The sequence below is a fragment of the Manis pentadactyla genome, chromosome 1 (assembly GCF_030020395.1).
Source record: "Manis pentadactyla isolate mManPen7 chromosome 1, mManPen7.hap1, whole genome shotgun sequence".
Classification (NCBI taxonomy): Eukaryota; Metazoa; Chordata; class Mammalia; order Pholidota; family Manidae; genus Manis; species Manis pentadactyla.
In genome coordinates, this window is record NC_080019.1 from 218,903,669 (window position 1) to 218,926,448 (window position 22,780).

The following is a 22,780-nucleotide window of genomic DNA, read 5'->3' on the forward strand; positions in this document are numbered from 1 at the left end:
AAAAGCATCAGAGCAAAACAATAGCTGTCTGTAAATGATAAAAGCCTTAAAAATGTCCTGGCTAAAGATCTGATAAGACTTCATTATAATAGAATTGACAAAGAAATTTGGTTACTTCTGTGACACACGTTTTAAGATAACTGGAATTATGACCGATAACTTTGAGGAATCAGACTTTGAGGAATTTTTACCCAGTTTCTAGAATACTTACATTAATAATATGTAGCTATACAAATATAAGCCAAGACAGTTTAACATCACTTCTTATTTGATAATGCTTCCCATGTAATTTAACATATCAAAGGAACCTAATTAATTTAATATCTCTCTTTTTGTGAGTCGAAACAATAAATTTTTTGAGATATTTCAGGGGTTCTCTGGAAAATCCCAAAGTTAGTCCAAGGTCAAAAGACTTCATTTGGAATTTCACTCTGGGAATTTTGTTAAAATGTCAAAAGGGTTGAACATTTGACTAAATAGACTCAAGATCATTATGAAATATTAATTATTTAATAAAGTGGCAATAGAAGATGTTAATGAAAATATAGAAGGTTACATTGTTGTGAACAAAAGTTAGCTCTCTTAATATTGAGAAAACTGCATTTTATGAAGTAATCAAAGTCCTGTTAACAACGATATGAAGCCCCATAAATTATTTTAGTAAGACAAAATCTTTGTTTTCTTGGTAGATTACTTAAAACATAAAGAAAAGTCCTTCACAATCTCTTGCCAAGAGCAGAACAGTAGTCCAGGAAAACTGCGCTTTTAGCAGATGAAAGAAAATTAAGTTTCAGTTTTACATAAGTAAGGTATTGATAGTATATAGCATGCTTTTAAAACCTGTATTCTTTATAATAGTTTTAATTACATATATTAACTAGAATCCTTAACCCTTAGAATCCTTAATCCCTAGTGAAAACTAAGAAGTGAACACTTGTAAACTGGCAAATTTATAAATATATTTCATAATTTCTAAAAGTATAACTTCCGAATAGTAAATTTTCCAGTGTTGCACTAAACATGTTTACAAATAGACCCAAATATCTTTAATTCCTCTGTAAGAAGAAGCAAACATGAGATAAACCAGTATTCAGTAATTAATGTTTCATTATTTTATCTTCCTTGGAAATGACCCTGACGTTCAATGAATATCCATCATTTAACTTATCCTTGTAACTTGTAAGGTTTTAAGTAACCAAGATGATTCTGGAAACTATTTTTAAATAGACATACCGTAAAACAGAATTGCTGTTGAAAAGTTCATTTATAAACTTTATCTTACTTAGATTTATTTAATTCACTTGTTCTTAACAGTTATGTTTAGAGTAGTCATGAAAATTTCACAGGACATCAGCTAACCATCATGTTAAGCTATCTTTCTTGCTGGCACATTCTGTAACAGAGATAGAGGTAACATTAGCTTATTTAACTTTTAGTAAATCTAGGTAGACGAAAGTATTATATTCAATGCTGATAACTCTGAAGGACATGCCTGTTTTAATTCAGCCAACAAACTTAAACAAGCTTTTATTTACTAAAGATTATCCTAAGTCACATGAACTTGAAAAACATTGGGTTGTTTCTATATTTCTGAGAGCAAACAGTTGACCTTCATACAACAAGGTCATGAACTGCCTGGGTCCACTCATATGGGGATTTTTTTCCAATAAGTATACTGGAAAATTTTTTGGAGATTTGCAACAATTTGAAAAAAAAATTTTTCTCTAGCTTATTTTATTGTAAGACTACAGTACATAGTACATATCACATACAAAATATGTGTTAATTGACTGTTTATGTTATTAGTAAAGTGTCTGGTCAACAGTAGGCTATTAGTAGTTAGATTTTGGGGAGTCAAAAGTTCTACGTGTTTTTTTGACTACATGAAGATTTGGTGCTGATAACCCCCACATTGTTCAAGGCCACTGTACTTGATTTATACAAATTCTTGTTGTGTTTAAGTCAATTACATAGAGTTGTTTATAAATTAATTTTGGCAGTACCATCCAGAGGTAGAAAAAAATACCATACATTTATAACATACCTAGACATATATAAACATACGTAGACATAAACAGAGATCTTACAGCTTTTGTTTCTAGTATAGGGGAGAAGGTCTAAAAAAGTTCCTACCAGTCTCTGAATATCAGCTTCCAATTTCTGACCATAGAGTTACTTAAAAAAAAAAAATCCTTTGAAATATCTTTTCAAGTATCAGCTGGAACAATCAGTAAACATTCCTGACAGTACTGAACAACCCCTTGGATGCAAGAGTTATCCCCAAAGAGTGTACAAAAGATACTACCCTCCTAAGATCCAGAGCATTCCCAAAGGTAACCAATAGAAAGAAAGAGCTAGACAATTCCCCTGTGCGCTAGCCGTAGCTGGTAGGACTGTAACCACAAATGCAATGCAGCTCATATTTCTGGCTAGCCAAATCTAGCCTCAAATGGGGTACAACCCACATTTCTGTCTGGCCACTTTTGGGAGCCCCAACCTAACGGTTGCCAAGGCAAGTTCTGGAGACAAAAAAAAAATGAGACAAATGAAGTCAGTGGCCATCCCTGGGAGAGAAAGGAACAACAGCCAACAAGTATTTGAAAGCCCACTCATGAGTCCCAATTCAAAGATCTAATTCTTACGAATGTTTTTTGCCTGCTACTCTGAATTTAGAAGACAGGGGACATGTGAAATGTTATCTTCCTCTCTCAATTAGGTGCTGTAGATACATACCTGGGAGAGCTGACTTTGGTAGAAGTTCCAACCCTTTGCTGGCTTCTGCCAGTTTTTCCCAGATCTGTCTGCAGGCCCTGGAGTGAGTTGGGTGTCCAGCAGTTCTTATTCTGGTTGCAGAAACTATAGAAAAGGAAAAATAAATTTCCCTCGACCCTTTATGTTGAGTGCTTCTCTGAGACCCCTGAGAAAAAGATAAACTTTTTATCTAAGACATCTTGTAAATGGATAAGTTTACCTACTCTGAAAGTCCTCCATCATAGACACTGTAATCCCAAATTATCTTTAGGAAGGTTAACCTGCTTGTTCAGCCTTAAAACAAAATTATCTCATGGAGGCTGCACAGTGGACTCAGTCCAGCTTACATCAGACCGAGTCCAACCCTGGACCCAGGCTGGTTTTTAGGTTGGACCTAGACTGACTCCAGCTGGGTTTCCAGACCCAGTCCAGAAAAAAAAATGCTCAAATGAAGTTCGAAAGCTCATAATGAAAAAGCTGGAGAGCTAGGGTCCTGGAGGGACTTACCCGCGACCTCTGGAGGCAGTGAGAAAGCAGCAAGCCCAAGGGCCTCAACAGGCACCTGTGTCTGGGTGTTTCCTGCCCCTGGGGGCCCTTGAGGGTCTTCTCAGAACCCACATCTGATGGCAGAGACACTAGAAGATAAAGGGTGGCATACTAAGACTTTTAAGAATTCATTTGAACAAAAGTCGTTGCCAGTTGGGCAGCATCCAGTCTAACAGAAAGAAGGGAGCTCTGAAGAGATACACAAAATAAAAGACTTCCACAGGCAGAAGGGAGTGAGACCGAGACAGGAAGCTGAGTGGTCGTTACAGTTACTTCCCTTGAGGGCATTACAGGGTCTGTCAGACAGGTTACCTGACTGGGGTTGATCAGGTGAGTCTTGATTGGCTGGTTTAAGTTTCCAAGCCTAGGAGAGCCGAAACTTTATAATGTGGCTTAGTCTCAATTTGGTTGATGTGGGATTTGGCATGAAGGATTCCACTGTGAACCTGATGCTTCGTTCTTTTAACAGATACTATTATTTAACGTGTGCCAAGTTATGTTTTCCTTACTGTGTATCCAAAGTGAAGGAAGAAGGAGTATTGAATTTGATTCTTGGAGCTTATAGTTTGCAGAAAATAGGTGCACAAAACATAAATGAAATGCAAAAGAAGGAACAAATGAAGGAATGAGGAAGAAAGAAAAAAACATTCATTCATTCATTCATTCATTTATCCATTTGTTTATAAACTTAATTACTGTGAAGGGGTTTATTATGGACAGGGCATCATTTTTTGCACTGATGAGCTAAGTTAGTATTTGCTAGAACCCTGAAAGGACCAGCATAGACGGTCCATGCTGTAGGGGGTCAGGGAAGGGAGAGCACCCCAGATGGAGTGCCATGGATGGGAGGTGGCTCAGTCAGTGGGGTGGCCTCTTCTGTTCTACTTGTGTATATGTGTTTGTTTCTCTGTCAAGGAGGAGGATTTGTGTGATAGAAGAATTCTTTTTCACTTTCCTGCAGCATTTAGTGTCACAGAACTAGACGGGACTGTAGTTGTCCCTCTTGCCTCCACTTAGCTCAGAAGGAACACATGAGTACGTTAATGGGAGCCGCCTTCACCCCCACTCAGCTAGGCTGCCTCCACAGCAGGGACGGTCCAATGAACCACGGATGAGAGCCTCACGGCAAAAAGGAGTGATATATGGGGTACCAGGGGAGGTCTTGACTGGCTGGTTTCGTGTGAGAGGTCGGTTTCCTCTCTAAGGGATTCGTATAGGAGTCCCTAATGCTTTCTGAATTTGCCCCTGGTAGATGTGAATTCTCCTCATGCTTTCGTTCTGATTGTACAAGATACCCATATCATATCTGAGGCAATATTCTTTAACTGCTTGGATAACCAAAATAGCCAATCCTTGCATCCATGCTCCTTAACATGATGCTAGTGGTTCTCACCCTCCAAAAATTTGCAGAGGTCCATCACAGACCCACTGATTCAACCCCTCAGGGTTGAAACTTCAGAATCCCAGGTTAAGAGCATGCCGGGATAGGAATACAGAACATCAGGCTCTGCAAGCTGGAGGGGGTTATGTGTCTGTTGGACTCAGCTGAAGTGGAGGAAGATAGGACAGGCTATGTAAGATACGGGGCATGATGTAGATGCAGAACAGAAACCATGCCCAAAACAGGAAGAATGGGGACAGGAAGAGGTGAGTAACTTGTTGAGATAGGAAGTACAGGTGAATTGGGGGAAAAAGAAGAAAGACTCTTGGGTCTCAAAGGAAGGGAGCTAGAGCATGAATTATAATTGCCCCAGCCCTGGTAGGTACCACACGTTTCCCTGGTGTTAGGACTCACATTATGGCCCATGTGAAAGTTGACACATACTTTTCCCCAGCTAAAAGGCCTTTCCCACCCTTCCAGCCCAGCTACCTGGGCGGAGCATCATCCTCAAATACTCAGCATGATCCTCGTCTTATTTACCGAGTCCCCTTACCCCCTTGTGCCGAGGAAGGAGCCGCTGTGCTCTGCTCCCTGTGTGTGTTTCTCTTTTTTTCAACATCAGCAAATGATCAAATGGCTGGTTCCACGCGGTGTGCCCTGGGAGCACTGGGAGGGCTCCATTCCTTACTTAGGGTAGTGCTGATTTTGAAAACTTTGAAAGGGATCTTAAAATCGACTCATTTGGTTATTTAAACTGTAATCTATTTGGGTGCAATGTGCGCACTGTCTGGAACGTGGTGGCTGGGATTCCGTGGAACACTTCCCTTCCTGGAGGCAATAGTAGCAAAACAGTGTAAAAATATAGGCCGCGGGTTCTGTGAACTAGATCTCACGTTCTTAGCATTTAGGGCAGACCTCTCCTTATCTGTTGGCAGCAGATCCTTGAAAATTCCTTTAATGAACTACCGAACTCCTTCACAAGAGTGAGGAGCTGGCTGGTGGGTGTGGTGCACCTGGAGATTGACTGACGTGGGTCTGCCATTCTGCCTTTTGGGGACTGTTCTTGGGTTACGCCCTCCTTATCCGAGATTAAAAAATTATCCAAATACCGTCTTCCAATGTTGAAATTAATTGGATGAGAGAGCGGTTGCTTAAATTTAGGAGTTCAGGTTGAAACACCTATGTCACAGAAATATAGGAAGTCTAAGAGAGTACACAAACATTATTGCAAAAGGAGGAAATTGAAGGAAAGTGGTGTATATAGTAAAATAATAATGACATTGAGGAACCTTTACGTGCTTACAGTATCCTAGGCCGTTCTCTTTCATTTAATCCTTGTAATCTTGTAACAGACTCTTCGGGAGCATTACTAGGATGAATTCCTTTTTATAGGTGAGGAAACTGAGGCACCTAGAGACCAGTTCTTTACCAAAAGTCCAGTCAGAAAATGGTGCAGCCAGGATTGGGACCCATAGCACTTTCTCTCCAGAGCTACAACCCTAAATTGCTTGGGTGCCTTCTGTGATCAGGGACACAATAAGGCCATCACACTGGCATTTCACCTCTACAGCTGAGACCCTGCCCGTTGCCAGAAGAGCCTGGGCGTCATTCAGTCCAGGGCTGCTGGGCTACCATCTGGTGCTCAGTGATATGCCTGAACTAGATGAGGAGAAAGTCTGCCTGTCTGTCTGTCTCTTATCAGCAGTGGAGATGGGAGGGTGCAAGCTCCTTACTCAAGAGAAAGCAGAGCCCCTTGCTGATTCCCTCATCTGATCAGCTTCGGTGTGGATACTGACAGCGTCAGGGGAAACTTCATATTCATGGGGTCAGCAGGGTTGTCCCTGTGGATTCAAGTAAGAAGTAAAGAGGATATCAGAATTGTACCTTTGTATTATTTCAGGTTCCATTTGTGCTGACTGATTGATGACTCTTGGTGATATCCCTTGCTTCCAAGAGAGAAAAGCTGGGCCAGCCTGTTTGTTCTTGGGTTTATTTCCAGACCCCAATTTGGTGTCCAGCTTAACATGTGGGATAGAAGCCTTCTTTGGGAGTCACTCAAATCCCACCTCTCCCCTCACAAGATGTGAGACAGGCTTTAAGTAATTTCAGCTTTCAGAGCATTAGTTCCAGCATCTGTGAAGTGGGTACAATAATACCTCCTTCATGGGATTTCACCAGGATTTATGACCTAGTGAGACTCAAAATAGGGGCTTTTGAGTTGTTTCCAAAATCCTTTTTTTCCTTTCATCTGTTCCCTGATTTGCTGTGGACATGATAGTGCCCAAGATACCATGCTCTAAAGTCATGCTTATATTTTTAACCAATACTCCTGGTAGTTTCACATAAGACCTTAATTGTAAGCTTAGGAATACCTAGAGATGAGTCCTCTGCTAGTGTAAAATGCAAACCTGATACATAATAGGTAGTCAGTAATGGTAATTGTTACTGTGATTGTCTCTTCCATCTTTATCTTCGTTTAGGTGAGGCCCAGAGAGGGGAAGTGACTTGTCTACAATCACACTATTAATTCATAATAAAGTCACTAACAGAACCCTAGACCATATTTAGTACTCCTACATCATCCCAGGGTTAAACATACTGCTCGAGGGCACTTTGGACTAGTGAAGGTCTGCCTACCCTCCTTTGTAGGCCTATTGGGCATGTCCTGGTGTTTGAAACTCTCTGAGCCTTCAAAGAGTGGGAGGTAGAGACCAAAGATTGTGCACCTTGACACGTGCTCTATGTTCTGTTCTGAATGGGCACACCCATCCTCAGCCTTCCTCTCCCATCCCTTACCCTCCATAGAAAAGAAGACAAGCCCTTGGGGTTTTATATGGTCACTCTGAAAGGTGGTATGTGTGTGTGTGTAATTGGTGATGATTAAGGAGAGAAAATCCGTAGAGAGTTACAGAGCCCCAGAAAATGTCTTCTGTGTGGCTGTTTCTATGCCACACAGTGTGGAAGGCAATTATCTTTGGAGGGGATTCCACAGCTCTGCTCGGGCTTCCCCAGTGTAAGATTTATTGTTGGCTGGATTGGTGTTCTTTATAAGAGCTTTTATTCGGCATCTAAAGCGCTGTCAAGAGTGCTACTTCCTGAATGCTTTTGAGGTTGCAACCGCTAAGCTTCATTTTCCCATCTTGAAGATATATTTTTGCAACGGTATGCAGGGATTTGTAAGGCCCTGTGCTTCCCATTGACACCGACAGGCATTGTACTGTTAAACCCCTGCCTGCCACTGCGGGAATTTACCCCCTCGTGCCCAGAGCCCTCCTGCAGGCTACACGCGGTCCAGAGCGGGCCTGGGAAAGCGCCCAGTGTTTTGTGTGAGTTCTGCCAGCTAATCGATCTCAAAGGTAACTGATTTGTTACTTAAACAAAGAATAAGCAAACGATCTCCTTTTGCTGTTTTTTTTTTCCCCCCCTTTATACGGATCTTAGGAATGCCAGAAGAAAAGTGGAGCTGCGAGTCAAGTCAGCTCAGTGTACTGGATCAAGAAACCTTAGGGACCACTGAAAGGGGAGCAGTGGCCCTTTACTGCTCAGAAGGTGTTTTATTGAAAATGCGCCAACATGCTCTCCCCGGAGAGGGAGCAGAAGGGAAGGCAAGATGCCCACCAGTAATACAGGTCGCTCTCTTAGTCCGGCTGAATTATAGAGTTTGGCAGTCCTGTGCTGTGCTCCAGCGGCAATCGAATAGACGAATGTGCATTTTTACACTCAAAGTGCCGTATTTCACCAGCAGTGCACCCGCCCCCGCAGCACTCCCCCCCTCCGTTTTTTTAAGTGTCTTAATTTATACGTTCCAGTTAATAGTTCATTAGAAAGTCCTTTCCCTCTGCAGCTTTTAGAAGTTGTGAGTAAGCTGGAGTAGTCAGTTTCCTCATCCCAGCAGGCTTGCCAGCAGAGGGCAGGCGTAAAGAAGGTTTTGACACGAGGGTGTGTCAACCTAGGGTCACAGGAGGGTGGCTGGCCCCGGAGGGGGACCTGTGAGCATTGTTCAGAGGGCAAGATGGAACATGCTCCCTCTGCCCAACTTTGCAGGCCTACTGTACACACAGGTCTCCAGAAAAGCTGACTTGACTGAAGAAAGGTAGCCCTTATATGATAGCATCCATTCCTACATAATTAAATGCCAAAAAATATTCAAATGTACTTCCATCCCCCAGGAGCCATGCCTCCTCTCCCCTTCAGCAACCCAGTTCTGGCTATGCTTAAAAGTGGGAGTTGGCATGTGGGGGTGCCAGAAATGCTGTCACTCTTCAGAGGGGAAATAAGGACTCATTTGGTGGCGGTGTTAGTGATCCTTAATGCCCTTCCTGAGGTGCGCTCCTGCCCTAAAACATGTGCCTCTCTGAGAACTTTGTGCACTCAAGTGGAATCTGTTCTAACCTCATGGCAGAAGCAGGCCACTGATACATTTTTACACTATATTAGAACAAGGGATTGTAGTTTTATCACAAATGAAAGAAAGTAAATTGTTCCTGTCAGCTGAGAGCTGGGACAACTATGTTGACATTTTTCTTTTCCATATGTAATTTTGTTTACTGGTGATGTTTGGTGAGGGCCTTTCCATTCAGACTGAGGGGCAGGGGTAAATGTTTTCCATAACCTACGTACCCATCATATTCGTAAGTCACCTGAATGTTGACATGTCATGCTGTGCATATATAAATTAAGCAGGAACACTGTCATTATAAAATGTTGCATTAAATGCAGATGCTAATAATGGCAATTTGGAGGATGTCATAAGGAGAAATTTAAACTCTTGTGGAACAGCCGGAACTCAAGTCTTTTCCCTTGGCCAAGCATGAGCAGAAGAAAAACAACATAATTAGCTTCACTGTCAACATAGTCACAAGAGCAGCATAAACAATATCAATACAGGACTAACTGCGGTAGCTCCCTGTAGATGGATGAAGTCTTAACTTATATTTTTAAGTAAAAGCACTGCGTAAATCAAGAAGGAATGGCTGCTCATTGGAGACAAATGCCCAGATCTCAGGAATCAGGCATTACCAGTGCAATTTAGTACTTCTAAGTGGCTGCCGCTTCGCCGTACCTTGGAGACGTCAGAAATGCTAAAATAGTCTCACTTCCCTGGGCAGGTCATCAAGCCAGTTACTAAAGCAAGGGACCTATATTCTGTAGTCCTTCTGTTGTTCTAGCGTGTTCTCTCTAGCAACAGAGTCCACTGGCCAATCCTTAAGTTCTGTCATTTCAGAGCATGTCCTTGGCACCCCCCGAAATTCACTGGGGTAGGGGAAGGAGGTGTAAATGCCCGTGTTGTTTGGAAGAAGATGGGGGATTGAATTAAGGTGTTGGCCTCTCATCGTGCAGTTGATTTTTTGACCCATCTAATTGTTCATCAGTTTTTATTTCACTCACCCTGGCAGGTCAACTTTGTGGCAACAGAAATTGCGGTAGTTTCCTATGAGAACACAGTACCACGACTGACTCTTATCTGAGCGGGTCTCCTGCTCCCCATGTGGATAGAAATCTGTGAGCAGGTGTCCATTCATGTGCCCTATACTAAGCTCTTATTTCCAAGCAGCATCTGGCAAAACAGTCCCGGTACCTGATTTGGAGCCGGGGACCGTGGGGCCCCGCACCACTGCTGGTGTCTCCCGCACCACCAGGCCGTTCGTCAGCGTGTGGGAATAACATCCTGGCCAGCCACTCCTCCTAAGGCATCTTATCTCTTATCCTCAGCTCTGAATGGTCCGTAAAACCTTCCACTTTCTTCTGCATTTAAGGTTCAGCAGGACCAAATATCACACATGATTTTAGTCCCAGGTGTGGGATTTGGTATTTAGAATTTGGTGTGGGATCCTAGTAATCTGTTCTTAAGTATACAGCCAGCTGTACAATGGACTCATTTAGATACTGACAGGTTTCTTAATATGTGGTGATTGAACAAGGGCCGCATCTGTTGTGGGTGTTAGGATGTGGGAATCAAAAATATTTTTCGGTACGGTATATAGCATTTTTTTCACACTTCTATAAATGTTAGTCTTTCCCCCACTCCAGGTATTCCTTTTTTTGTTTTTAAACTTGGCCTCTATTTCTGTAGCTATTCTGTATCTGCTTGCCCTGTGGCCTGTGGTGCTGGGTGTGCTTGGCTCTTGAAGGAAAACAACATCACTTGGTCTTTCTGAACCTCAGTTTGTTCCTCTGTAAAGTGGGGATTGCAATTTCTGTTCAAGTTCTGACAACTAAATAATAAATTGAGTAACCCAATCTAAAGCCCCCATAATCCAGATTCTTCTAAAGCTCCCACAATCCAAATGCTGCTTTTCAAACTTTTTAAGTTTTTTTGGCCTTTCTAAAGTCCTGGTACTCGTGGTGGTGAAGAAATGGCATTAGTTAAGTCTCCTACGTCACTGCAAGTTTTAACACACGGAACAGGGATGCTGAGTGTCCAGAATCCATGAAAATGGTGTGGGCATACATAGGCATATCCAGGTTTATCACCAATGGTACATTTCCCTGCCTAGAAGTATCCTGAGTCACCATGCCATGTTTGGAGAGAGGGCAGGAAGGCAGGCCTCCAGGTGGCCTCTGAGTTACCTCGCTGAGCCACTTCCCTCCCCACACTGTCACCTCCCCCCTTATCCAAACCTTCAGTCCTTTAAATGCCACTCCGCAAGGGGCCTTCCCAGACCTCTCCTGCTCCCTAGTCATCTCTCCTTCTCTGTGGTCCAGTGGTGCTTAAAGCCACCACTGTGCAATTTCGTCCTTGTGCAATCACCACATTACATCACTCTCTATTTTGTGTAAGCCTGTCTCCACAGCTGGGTGATAAGTATATGTTTGTTGTTTGTTTGTTTATTGCTTGTTTTGATGCTCCTGGAGACTATTAGCTGATCAATGCCGACCTGCAAAGGAGTTAGTCCAATTTGTAAAAAGCAAGCATAAGTTTTATGGATGCCTCATGAAGAACTTGTCTTTATTAAAAAACGAATTGCTTAATCAAAGTGCACCCCAATTATGCTCACAGACGTTAAATCTCAAAGTAACTGTTAAGAACTTTGAAAAAAATCACTTGTGTGTTTTGAAATGACCATTTCCACTTTCTCACTGTGCATTGGTTGGAGAGAACTTCCTATATTTTTATTTCCTGTCTTTGGGGCCCTGGCAGCCCCTCCTGAACGAGTGCCTTATCTCTTTAAGAGACAGAACTCCACTGGTTTAGGGCATATTCTGGCACGTTTAAGGCCCCTCTCCCCCAAAAAGAACATTCTTGAATATGCATGAGAGGGTGGGGTCACATTTTTGCGACCTGAAAAATCTCATTAATACATTTTTTATCTGACACCAAAACACTTTAGGGTGGGAGCAATCTGTGCTGCACCCATTTAACATCTGATCATAAATTGACAATTAACTGGCGCTTTTGTCTCCTTTGCTGCCAGATTAATGGGGGGATCGTCTGCTCCCCCCCCCCCCCCACACCCCCGCTGACCCTGTTGCAATGCAGACATTTACTTGTTTGGAAATATTATCAATATGCCTTCTGGTTTGTAGTAACCTGCATTCACACCTCAATTGGAAAAAATATTTCCAAGTGAAACTTCTGGTGTTACTGGGTTAGGATTTGTGGCCCTTTTTTTATTGAAGGAAAATAGGGTAATCACTGATGTCACTACTCCTTTTCCTCGAGTATTTTGAGAAAAGTAATAAAAATGTCAAGAGTTTCAATTGTTTCTTTCTGAAGTGCAGGCCAAGAACTTTTTCTCTAAACGTAAAGATGGCAAATAAAGAGCTGCCGAAACTAACGAAATGAACCTGGCACTTAAGTCTGCCCGTTGAGTCAACCAAGTTTAGCATATTGGTGCCTTTTTCAAAAAAACCAAAGCAAACCACTTCGCATCTTTAAATAGCATTACAGAGCAGTGGCTATTTCTGATAGAGGTCATCTTCAAGTGCTTATTGAGAGGAGCTTTGTTGTCTCTGTAGTTGCATAAATAAGAAAGGAATTTAAAGAATTATTTCTTAGCGAACTTGGGGCAGATGCTTTCTTTAGCAGCTGTCGTTCTAGAGGGGAAGTAGCCTGGCTCGGCGAGGAGGCACGTTTGGTTGTTTATTTCAACCCCCCTGTCGGGCTACTTTTCCTCTGAGCACTCAAGCCCGCCAGGGCGAGTCGGACTCTTGGAAAGAAAAGCGGGTGGAGGGGGAGGCCAAGACTCGGTGAAGCCATCGACGTGAAGCGAAAGTTCTCCTGCCAAGGCCGTTTTCGAGGAAAGCGCTTCTCTGCGCCGCCTCGGAGCGCCGCATCCCCTTCCGATTCCCAGCAGTTGCTCGGGGCGGCCGGCTGGGCGCCGGGCGCACGGGCCCTCCGCCTCTGCCGCCCGGCGTTCTTCCGAGAGGTCAGGACAACTCTTTGTCAGTTTCCACGACGAAGCGAACACGCACCCAGCCCGCAGCCCCGGCCCCGGGGAGAGATGCGCGCCGGGCCCGGCTTCCCGACGTCAGCCGGAGGCAGGTCAAAGGGTTAACCGCAATTAAGTGGAGTTGCTCTGGAGACAAAAGCGGGATCTCAGCAGAGCGTGGTTTCACCTGCCGCGCGGCGGGGCCGGGGCGCGGGCGCGGGCCGCGGGCCGCGGAGCCCATTGTGTGGGGCGCGGCGCCGCGCGGGGTGTTTAGAGGCGGGTTGTGATTGGTGGAGCAGGGCGGGGCGGGTGGGCGCGGCGGCGCGTCTTGTCAGCCCGGAGCCGAGCGCCCCTGCGCGCGTGCAGTCCGCCTGCACGCCGAGGCCGCCGGACCCACGCCCGGCCCGCGCGGGCGCCCCGAGCCGGCTGCGCGCGCCTGGCGGCTACATGGAGAGTGCCAGGTTGGTCCCTCCGATTCATCTCCGCCGCTCCGCCCTGCGTCCCCGGGCGCCGCGGAGCCCGCTTCCTGGGGCCTGGCGGGGGAAGGCAGGAGCGCCCGAGGGGTTCCAAGTTGAGTCTTTTTAAAAAATAATAATAACAGGCGCTGTTTACCAACTTGGGTGGGAGTTGCGCTCCGAACGGTGGAGGCGGGGGAGGCCGCGGAGGGGCGGGAAGCGGGAGGTGCAGGCCTGTGGGTCCTGGAGAGGGAGATTTTTGCCCCCTTGCTCGCTCGCCCTTGTTTTTTTTTTTTTTTTTTTTTTAATGTTCCTGGGTGGGGTGTAGCTGAGAGTTGGAGGAAGTCCTGCCTGTGTGTTGCTCTCGCGCTCTCGCTCGCTCGCTCTTTCTCGTTTGCGATTCATTTTCTGCCCGTCTGGCCTTCACGCAGCCACTTTGGTGAAGCCCTCGCCATCACTCCTTTCGGGGGACCTATCTGGGGTGTGATTTATGTCACTTTCAGAGCGTGTGAAACATACACGGAGCCTTCCATCTCAGTGTAACCCGGGTGGATGTTTCGTTGCTTCTGATAGTTTGTTTCTATATCTGTCTAGGCTATTTTCAGCTTAGCTGTTCAAATTCAGGGAGTTCACACACTGTAAAGGGGGGAGGGGGAGAGGAAGGGGGTAAGAAAGCCCCACCCCGGAACCGGCGGGCGAAGGGACACTCCGGCAGGTTAGGGAGGCTCGCCGGTTCATTAGGTGGCGAGCGGAGTCTGGGCAGAGCGTGCAGCCGACCGAGGCATCGCCAGGCGCTCTCGTCTGAACCGGCTCTGAACGTAGCTAACTTAACTGTCAGAACTGCCTGAACGACGGTCAGTGGAAATGAGACTACCCCCACCCCCCAAGTGTCGTGATGGGAAGGAGGGAACCTTTAGGAAGTGGGTGGTAAAGTTTTAGAGCAAAGTACATATACTCTTCCTCTTTGGGATTAACTCCTTCCAGGCCTGCCAGGCAGAAGTTAGAATATCTAATAATTTTATATTCTTGTCCACACAGACCAAATGTTCTAATCAAGCCAATTTAAAAATGCAAATCACCTCATTTCCATAGATTCCAGCATTCTGAAAGTGACACATTTGGGGGAAAAATTAAGCCCGATAACAGGAAATGTGAATCATACTATCAATGACTAATCTGCTTAAGAAAAAAATAAGTTACATTTATTTTATCATTAGGAAGGCAGTGTTAAAGAAGCCGTTTCTTTCTTTTTTCTTTCTTCTTTTCTTTTTAGTTTAAATCAAGTGAAGTTTTTATTTTAGAACCGGCCTTGAGTTGCTCTTTTTGTTCATTTGTTGGTAATAGATTTTCCAAGAGGAATGCGTATGTGCAAAGGTGGTTTGTGTGAAGTGTTCAAGCTAGCACATCATTGTCAAAGACCTCAGACATGATCACATTAAGATTCTAGTTTAGGATTTGATGTGTTGGTCTTTACTGTTGTTGAAAAGAATACAAAGCGTTCTTGAATGTTGAGACTCATCACTAAGTAAACCAAATGGAGACAGAAGCACATTCTCTCCTAATTGATAGCCTTCGCATAAAATGCAGAAAGGTCTACTTCTATTTTCCATGAATCTTTGTAGCTGCCTGACACATTTCAGCGAAAAGTGTGTAAAACTGAAAGCAAAATATAGACTGCCTACCCAGAGACACTGGCTGACTTACTCTAGGATGTGATAGAGCTGAACTGCAAACGGATTGGGCTGACACTTGATAATCAAAGTTGATTTATTGTTCATTAGTACTGCATTAGCCCTTTCAGGCAAGACAGTTATTTGTGTAGTGGCCTGTCAAGAGGGAGGCTGCAGGCACCTGTCATTTCTAAGGCATGAGATAAGCAACCAAGTATTAAGATGATGCAAATAAAAATACACTGGGCTAGGTAAAGGGCCCCGTGATCATCAATTTTTTCTGAAAGTGAGAAGTACCGGCCAATACCAGTCAATAAGAAGAAATCTAAAAGGATTTTCCCCCTCCTAAGGACTACTTACAGAATGAAAAGAATGGGTTTTATATTCTATTTGCCCTAAGAACTTTCTTCCCTACACATATGTGCAGTTCATCTGCTAAAAAGTTGGTCAGTTAAGGGAATGAGAAGCATAACATGTCAGTTATTTAATCTGAGTAATTCAAGGGAGTTAGCCTTCCCTCTTTGTGTTAATGCCTTTAAATAAATATATTTCAGTAAATGAAACTTTCCTAAGCATGGGCTGATTATATGAAAATGTAATGACATCATAGTTAAGCTATGATAATGTTGGATAATAATGTCAAGTGCATTTTCTGCAACGTGTTTCACTCTTGATTTTTTTTTCTTCCCTCCCTGGAAGGGAATGATCTCATGACATATAATAGAAAACAACCTAAGTGTCAAAAGAAAACAAAATTAGTGAACTTTTGTCTGCAGCCATAGAAACGTGATTTAACTCATATTTTTCCAGAGGATGGAATGGAAACATTCTGCAGGAGGATATATGGTGTATTGTCTTCTCTGAATTTTCATTTGACAGGGATTTTAGAGGCTGTGGTCTTAATTAAATCTCAACTAGCTGAAATAATGCATCTGAAGGCATGCAGTGTTGCATAACCTTGCTCAGTTGGTAAACCATAAATCATCAGAAAGCTTAATATAAGAATGGTTGGTCTGCATTTTTTGTTGTTGTTTGCAGTTAAATGTACCTTAAAAACAAAGCCCTCACCGTCACTGCCTTGTATTTATTTGTACGTTGTCAGGAGCAATCACTTCAAAGATAAAAGCCTTTCATGACACTGACCAGTTCTGCAACTTTTCAGCCTACCTCCACACAGTTGCAAGGTACAGTGAAATTAAAATCCAGATTCATTAAAAGCAATGAAATTACAGATTTATCTTGGTGAATGTGGCAAAAGTATCTTTGAGGTGCTATGTTCCAGAGACAATCAGGGGAGAAGATTGCAACCTGCCAGTCAGCTTGAACTAAAATCTGAGTAAAATTTGAATTGGCAAAAAGGAAGGTTGGAATAGTTCCTTTTATTATGTGATTCAGATGTAGATGAACAGCACTAAAGAGAAACTTAAAACTCTGCTCATAGTAACTGGGCAGATACAGTACCCAGTTAGAATCCACTTCAGGTAGCTCTTTGTGATGTGTAAGCAGGGGATTATGCAGCAACAGTTGAACAGAGAAGGCTAGAGTAAATAAATATATAAACTGTGCCTGTGTGTGTTAGATGTGAACATATGAATGCCATGATAAGAACTAGTAATCATTAAATGACCGTTAACTAGTCCAGGTTTTACAAATTCCAGTAGTGCTTATAAATAGGGGGTTATGTACTTTTAATGCCTTTTAAACCCATGTTTTTAACGGCTGCGTTTGTGGGTCCATAGGTATGCCCTAGTAGAAGCAGCTCTCTGCATATAGAAATTGAGAACGTTATTTTGTGATATATTGATTTTATATATCTTTGTACATAATATTTCACATGAGGCTAGGGTTACGTTGTTGATGAGCTGTGGATGGATCTCTTGGGGACAGAGAAGGAGTGTAGCTTTATGTATGTATCTATACCTGCCTGGCTAGATTTGGGGACTGTCTTAAACTCCCCAAGCTGAATTTGTTTTTGTTTGGTGAAAGGTTTCTTTTCTTGGATGCAGCGTGATATTTCTAGACATTCATTTCAATCATTTCAAAGTGTGCAATACTTCTTTTTTCTCTTCTGCGTGGCATTCAGCATTCAGCTCTATCTTCTTGCATTTTAAAAAGGAAAACTCAGGTACCCCTTAGTTAAACAATCATTTGCAGATTGTGGGGACTTGAATTATCTGGAAAGAGCAAAACCGGGCCTCTATGTAGGATTGTAATAATCATCTTCTCTGAGTCCCTCTTCCTACCTGGCAGTTGTTTGAAGAAAAATTAATTTAGAATGAGAAAAAAGAATATTGAATACATGGCATTGGACCTCATTTTCAAATCTGCTTAAAAGCAGCTAATCAGTGTAGGTGCAAGCTAAATGTTAGGGTGCACTTATTTAGAATACCTTGGTATCATATTTTAATTTTTAAGCTTTATCTTGCCCTTAAATCTGAAACATCATTGTTCAAATAACTGAGAACAAGGTAAATCAACAACATCAAAAAGGTCGGCTTTTGTGATTTCTCAAGGGCTTGTTATTTTGTACTTCCCAATTCTATTTGATGTCTTGACAAAACAAGATGACACAGGAGAGAATACATTAAATTTTGATTTTTTTCATCTAACCTGTTACAGTTGTGGCAGCTTAATTTTTTTTTTTTTTTTTACCTTTTCCGGAGATGGTTTTTTGTACCATTACTCTAATTGTCACCCCACTTCATGAGGCGGATCCTCACGGGCTTCCCATGGCCTTACTTTTACTAGGCATTTTTTAACATATTTTGACCTTTAGCATGTAGGGGGCTGTTGGTTGGACTTTGTCTTCATTAGAAATAAATCAGTGAATGGTGAGATTGTCAAAGAAGCAACTGATGTTTCCTCATTAGAATCTAATTTGTGTCCCTTAGCTTAACTGTGATGTATAAGGTGGCAGTGTTGGAAATAGTTATGAGAAACTGCACAATTTGGGAAACTTAAAGTTGTCATCGTAAAAAAAAGTGATTGCACCTGAGTGAGGCCTTACAAAACTTTGGGATGATCTAATTTTGGCCTACTTGGATGTTTAAATCCAATTGCAGTCCTTTCTCTCCATGTCAGTAATAGGGGGAAAAAACAGATATTTGTAGTTATGCTCCCTGTGATATTTGCTAGGCTGAGAGCAGACCTATACATTTAATTCTTAGTTGTAGAAAAATGTTTCATTTGCAAAAGATAAACATTTTATTTTTCTTCATTGAACAGTATCCATTAATCTACAACTGTATCTACAAGTTAACTTTCTTTATTCTAATCATATATGTGTTTCAAATAGGGTTGATATAGTTGCCGTCTCTTTCACTATTTTTGGATAATGTTTCCATTTAAAGAGAACTTACAAGCCAGGGCCTCTTCCCTTTCTGCTCAACAGCTAAAAAGCGTCTGTGGATAGAATCTTTTCTGACAGCCCTTCTTGGAACGGTCCACCCCCCCCCCCCCCTCCTATTTGCAGCACTTAGAAATGATTTTTGTTGTTGTTTTTAATATAAAATGTCACAGCAGGTTTGACTCACGTGCACGAAATTGTTTTCCAAGCCTCCTACAGAAGAAGGAGATTGAGGAAGGAAAGAGGAGGCATTTCTCTTGATTTAAATAATAATAAATAACAATAATAGTTGCTAGGTTGAAAAGATTAGTGCTTACTGGATGATTATTTTCATGTGTAGCTTCCATTGTTTCCTGTATTTAACAAATGCTAAAGGAGAAGCCATTTAATTTATGTAAACTTTACATTTTTATGCAAATGAAGCTGATATTTATTAGAGCTAAAACAATTATGCTGGCACTTAGTGGAGTAACCTTGTATATGCACGGGAAACGTTACAGCAGAGCAGTTAAGTTCCACTAATGCCTCTGCTGTAAACAAATATGAATTTATGCCACTTTTTAAAATTTAAAGACAAAAGAAGAGCTCGGAGTGCTCTGCTAGAGATTGCTTATTAGGGTTGATAACCTGAAATAACTCCTGATTGGCAGGCAAGTCTTGGCCATACAATTCTTCCTGAAAGAAAGATAGCCTTTCTTGATAGAATGTAATAAACAATATGATAAAAAATGAAATGCTAATTGCATTTTAAAGAGGTCTTTTTTTTTCCTCAAATTTTAATAGGTGGTTGTATTGTTACTGAGAGAACAGTTATGCTAATGACTGACTACTTAGATAATTTTGCATTAATATAATAACCATTACCTGCCTTAATGCTTTGTACAGTATTGTGGCAAAATAGCTAAGCCTTAAAGAGTTACACAAAAAGCAGAATTCCATAATGAAACAGAATTATACTTTCCACCTGAATAGCAGGCTTTTTTTTTTTAAGACTGAAATATTATGTCAGAAATGTATTTTCTTTCCCTATGATCCAGCTCCCTTGCATAGAGAGAGTGTGTGTGTGTGTGTGTGTCTGTGTATGCGTTTCTTTGTAAATACCAGGGGGAAATAGATAGAAGCTTCCTAACTTTTATGTTTGCCAATATATCAGTTGTATCCATTGACTTATTAATTATGAAAACTGTTGTCTTTCTTAGGGGCTGCCAAGTGTTATGTTTCTTTCCTTTCACATAGGCTAGCTTCTCTATCTATGGTCACATGAAATTTGGCATAATTGTTTTTTTTTCTTTTTTCCTCTTTATTTATAAACCATTTTCTTTGGTTTTGTTTTGATATTCTGGAGCCTTGTCATGTAATTTGTTTTGCTCTTACTGTTTACTGAAGCAGGTGACACTGCCTAACCTGGTCAGTTATCACCCAGACACAGCCAGAAGTATAGAAGAAACTCCAGTTTCCTGGGACACACACGTGGGGAGTAAACAGAGATTTAGAAATAGTCTCTCAATTATTAATCTAGATTCATTTAAATAAAAGAATATTTACCATTTTCTATCTTCTCATTTTTATTATCTGTACACATAGCAATTACAAGAAGACACTGATGTACAAAATGTACAAAATTTCTTTATACTGGGCAGTAATTACCTGAAATTAATGTGAGTGTGAGCTGAAGGGGGAAAAATGATAACGTGTTATTTTCAGTATTTGTACTACAGCCTCTCCCCTCCCACCCCGTGCCTCCAATTGTCTCCTAGTTTAGAAGCAAGTATTGTTTCTGTGGGGGGATTTTATTTGCTTGTTTATTTTTTTCGAATTTTCCCCCCCCTTCCCATCACCTACCTTTCTGTGGTGGGAGTAAAAGAAAATAATAAGACATATTATTTTAATACTCTTCTAGCATGCAGATGATAGAAAGTCGATTTGAAGGAAAAGAAAACGGTGTCAGGCACAATTTACAGAGCATTGTATGGGCTTTAACAGCACTTGTTCATGTTAAGGACACTATGCCAGTGGCTGGCATCAAGGTGGCAGCAGGCCCGTGCTAGCCGCGTTCTGATGGCCTGGGCACAGCTGTATTTCTGCCCTTCCCCAGCTTTCTCTGTGCACCTGGGATCAGCCACACCCAATGGCTATCAGTCAACAGTGTATAATAAGGGGGGGGTGCGTTTTAATTCACGATTTCCTCTCGAAACTCAACCAAGGAGTGTTAGCTGTGTGTGTGTGTGTGTGTGTGTGTGTGTGTGTGTGTGTGTGTGTGTTTTAAAATTCAGTTTTGTATGCTAGCATTCTTTAAATGTCTGCCAGAAGTTTAATTTGAATTTCTGATCCCTGAAGGCAGCTAGACAGAATCATTCTAGTTCTTCATAAATTGCCTTCTATGATTCATTGTTAACTCATAAAACATACTCATTTCTATATACTCAAACAGTTAAGGTAGTTACAGTATTGGGCATATAATTTTTTTTTGGCATCATATTTAAATTGTCATTTGAGAAAGAAAAGAATTCTATTGAACTTTCAGTTAAGCACGAGCCCCGTGGCACGCAAAACATCAGAAATTAACGTTTTATTCTCAAGGAGGGTAAGCTAGATCGTATAGAATCAGGAAAAAAAAAAAGTTTAGTTTTGACTGACTACCCTGAAAAGAGGGGCCCATAAAAAAGTAGTGTGCTGCAGTTAAAAATTCACATGACTGTTCTAAATACTATTGATTTAAACCACTGGCTTGATTTTATGAATCAAAGTGTAATTTCTAAGCTTTGGTCATATTTCTCAATGCTAAAGCACTCTCTCCTGTGTGCCTTTAGCTGCTTTCCAGACATTCAACACAGGATTAAATGATAGTAGTTACAGTGATCAATAGGTTAAGACCGGTACAATCACTCTTGCCGCTAATGACCTCAGTAGTAATGGGCAATAAAGTGTGGGCTATAATAGCCTCTCGCTGGTACTGCATGCCCTTTGAATCCTAGTATTAGCAGGGCCTAGCTACATGAAAAAGTTGGATGTTGGGAGTTAAGGGAGTGGATGCATAGGCTATAATTCTTAACTATTTAAAGCCTTGAACTATGCTCAGAATTTTTTTTTCTTTTTTTTTTTTCCCCTTTTCCACCCCACAGGGGTTTCTGGTCCATTTGGATATGTTTGTGAAGGCTTCCCATAACCTATTTTCATGACATGCTGGAGCAGAAACTTGGCGGAAATCTCAGTTTTATCACATTTATCAGTTACTCTCGAGCGTATTGCAGGGGCACAAAGCTAACCTGGTGTGAAAATGTGGTTTCAAATAGTAGAAACAGCGTTAGGGCCATCGTGATGTAATGGCCCACTTCTGATTGTCCAGGCACCCGATCACCAGGCTGGAGGGTTCATTACTCAGGCTGTTGGCCTGTCCCTCTTTTGTCTGTGCCAGCTACTTTGGCATTTCACTACTCATCAGCACCTCCATCAAAATGTCCAAAGGGAGAAAAGGAGACAGTCTCAGGTTCATTTTACTGCTCTCTAACAGAGCTACAAGATGCAAATAGTTCTTAAACTATGGGAAATGGTTTAAACTATTGGCTACAAGTAAAGGTTTAACATTATCTGTATATGTCACTTCTTCCTTTTTTAAAAAATTTTAAATCGATTACACTGAAGCATAATTTCCATACAGTAAAATGCACTCATTTTAAGTGTACAGTTGAAGGAATTTGGGCAGTTGTATACATCTGTGTGACCAGCACCCCAGTCGAGAGCCGGAGTCCCGTCGCATCCCCCCCACTCCCTGCCACCAAAGTCTCCTGTCTCCCTTCCTAGCATAGGCTTTCCATCATTCTTTTAAAAGGTATGACCCAAGAGGTTGTCTCTGTGATAATTTCTGTTATAACACTGTTAATTTCGTGTTCATCACCAGTTTAGATCTTACACCGCCCTATTCCTGTCTGTTTTCCTGTTCATCACCAGCAGAAATTTGGCTCAAGAATATTTATATTGTACACCATCCAAGAAACGCAGAGGAAAAAAGAAACCTTAAACATGGTTCTTTTGTTTGCTTAACGAAACCTCCCTTATGATGATGCAACTCTCAAGGAAAAGTAAACTTCTATTGTGATATGTTGGCCCTAGCAGCTCAGAAGAAAGTGATTGGCACCCGGGACATACTGCAAAACTCAGAAAGTTCCCTGTGTGTGGAGACAATGTAGACCAGTTGGAATTAATTTATAGATGGCTAGGTGTTTTGATGGTGTCTAGTGTTTACCCTAGATTGAATGCAA

The 22,780-nt window shown here is 42.0% G+C and overlaps 1 protein-coding gene across 13 annotated transcripts in view; it reads left to right on the forward strand.

The window, feature by feature from the left end:
* Positions 1 to 22,780, forward strand: part of FOXP1 (forkhead box P1) — a 568,729-nt gene that overhangs the window by 455,615 nt on the left and 90,334 nt on the right. The window contains exon 1 of one of the 13 annotated variants that reach the window (XM_036878338.2): positions 12,711 to 13,159. The exons of 10 other annotated variants lie outside the window; for them this stretch is intronic. The gene's annotated coding sequence lies outside the window, so the exon portion shown is untranslated. Of the gene's footprint in view, positions 1 to 12,710; positions 13,160 to 13,357; positions 13,512 to 22,780 lie in introns of those variants that run through there. 2 more of the 13 variants (XM_036878339.2, XM_036878337.2) reach the window with 2 other exon arrangements.